This window comes from Medicago sativa, chromosome 1 (genome assembly GCF_051527215.1).
Source record: "Medicago sativa cultivar Bolivia chromosome 1, Bolivia_mono, whole genome shotgun sequence".
NCBI classification, from domain to species: Eukaryota; Viridiplantae; Streptophyta; class Magnoliopsida; order Fabales; family Fabaceae; genus Medicago; species Medicago sativa.
This window is the reverse complement of record NC_140749.1, coordinates 7,558,493-7,561,054: the sequence shown is the minus strand read 5'-3', so window position 1 is coordinate 7,561,054 and position 2,562 is coordinate 7,558,493. Positions and strand designations below refer to the sequence as shown.

At 27.1% G+C, this 2,562-nt stretch overlaps 1 long non-coding RNA gene across 1 annotated transcript; it reads right to left on the bottom strand.

Annotated features, from left to right (window-relative positions):
* Positions 1–1,398: 1,398 nt before the first annotated feature.
* LOC146952222 (uncharacterized) lies at positions 1,399–2,107 on the bottom strand. Its single transcript, XR_015017258.1, has 2 exons — positions 1,903–2,107; positions 1,399–1,806 (listed from the first exon to the last, which is right to left on the bottom strand). It is a non-coding gene; the product is annotated as an uncharacterized LOC146952222 (long non-coding RNA).
* Between the last annotated feature and the right edge of the window lie 455 nt (positions 2,108–2,562).

Here is a 2,562-nt window from a genome sequence, read left to right as displayed (position 1 = left end):
GTGTTGCAAACTTTTTTTTACCCAAGCTTTATAATAATCCTGGTTTCGCCACTGACAATGTTGAATGATATATTCTATCAATTCGAATGAATCAATATTGTTTTGTTATCGGAAAAAAATGAATATTTCTTAAGCAGTGTTGGATGATTCTATAGAAAGCATGTCAATAACAGTGTACAATAATGCAGTATACAAAGTGTTTTTTTTTCACAAATTGAACAAAGTAGAAATAAATAGAAGAATAATGGGATATATTACTCAATATAACCTAGGATGACAGTAGTTAATGAATGTAACATAATGGTGGAATCAAAAGCTACATATACAAAAAAATTAAAGCTATAAAATTATTAAGAAAATAACCAAAACCCAAATTTTACTTATTTTACATAAACTAAAAGTTTATTTAACTATAATAATAATAATAATAATAATAATAATAATAATAATAATAATAATAATAATAATAATAATAATAATAGAAATAAAATGGAATGCAATCAATGCATTAACAACCACAAATATTAAAACAAAAGTCAATGTGCCAGATCTACCATATACATATAACTTAGATGACCAATTATAAAAATTAAAATATTTGTGAGCCAATAAATTGACCCAATCTATATGTGTGAATTTTAAAATCGGATTGAATTTGGACCACAATAATATCCAACTAGTATACATATTTTATAATTAATCTTTTTTATTGAATGATTATATGGTTGGTCCATTGTCCACTCATTTTGGTACCCTTACTTTATTTGCTTTGATCGAAAACTATGCTGCAAAGTGAAGTTTAGATCACACGGACAGTTTGTTAGAGCCTTCACATGATTCGTGAATATCCAACTTGCCCTTTTCAACGATTGCGACTATTTCTTGTTCTCATTTCCCATCTTATTATATATCCATTCTTACTCTTAATCTTGCATTTAAATCACAATCTCCATCCTTTCTGAAAAGCCATGCATATTTTCTATATATATGTTCCACAAAAACCAATAGTAAATACGATATACTATCAAAAAATAAAGAAATATTTCGGTTATAATGCTACTACAAATTTAAATCTACCACTACCTATAGGTATGGGCATGCATGGCATAAACAAAATAACATGAATAATATTAAAAAAATTGTAGTAGTAGTAGTAGTAGTAGTAATCCTTCTTAATATAAGAAAAAAAGATGCTGTGGAAAAAACAATTTTAACCCATGCTGCCTTTCTGCCACGCCATCAATTTAAGGGTAAAATGTGTCTAAAATTTATGTTTTGCAACTAAATCAGTACAATTTGATATGGTTTTGCTTTAATGATGTCATTGTGTCTTGGTTTGGTTCAATTGCTCTTGAGAAATAAGTTATACTTCCAATGTAACTAAAAAGCTTACCTATATATTCATGGGACAACTAATAGTTTCATTGCTTTTAAACAATTCCCATTTCTCAATGTCACTATGCCAAAGTCAGCCAATACTTACATCTTGTCATATCACACAATTCAAATTTCGAAACTCCCCCCTAAATTTTAATACACCAACATTTTGAAACCATATATTCAAAATCACTTTCCACAATTTTTTCATTCTCACTTTTCTGTTTCCAAAAATAAGTGAGAGAAGAGAAATAATGAGAAAGATTAAGTTCTATATTTTTTCTTTTTTTCAAACTTGCTAATCTCCATCTTCTACTCTTCAATTTTACTCAACAGAACAAGCAGTTCTATATTTTTTCTTCTTTTCAAACTTGCTAATCTCCATCTTCTACTCTACAATTTTACTCACCAGAACAAGCAGTTGAAGTGCTGCAAAAAAAAAATTATGAACAACTTTTTAGATCTCCAAGTTCATTTGATGTTTAAAATGTCTATAATTTACACTTTTCTTTATCTAACATGTACCTTTTCATTATTTGTATTTGTATTCAACTACAATTTTTTGATCTATAAATGTTATTGCAGGAAAGTTGAACGGAGTTATTGTCTTTTCATCAAACTACAAACAAAGAAAAGATACACAAGTAAGTAAACGATGAGAATTACTAAATTACTAATTACTAATTGGTTTAATACATAAATCCTCAATAAAATAAATAACTAATTTTTGTATTAATTTCTTGCAGCAAAAGTCAATAAGAAATAGAGAATGAGATAATGAGTAAAATGCGATGAATTTTAAATGTAACTCTTTTTGAAAATCTGGTTTGAAAGAAAGACAATAGAGAATGAGATAATGAGTAATAAGCAGTTTTTTTTTTTAAATAACAGTCACCGGAAGACTGATGGGTAGAGATGGAAAAAAAAAAACTAGGGAGGTAAAGTTGTTTTTGCTGGTACATGGTGTCATTTTTGTAAGAAAAAGTTGAGTGTGTGGCTGAGACATATCACGTGTGAATAGTTGAAAAATTGATGTGTGATGATGAAAATATTTAGTATAGTATATTTAATAATAATAACAAAGGTGTAATATTTTTATTTTTTTATTTCTGGTGAGGTAGAAAAAGATTTCAGATTATGAATGATAATAAATTTTTAGATTTAGAAACAATATAAATAATTTTC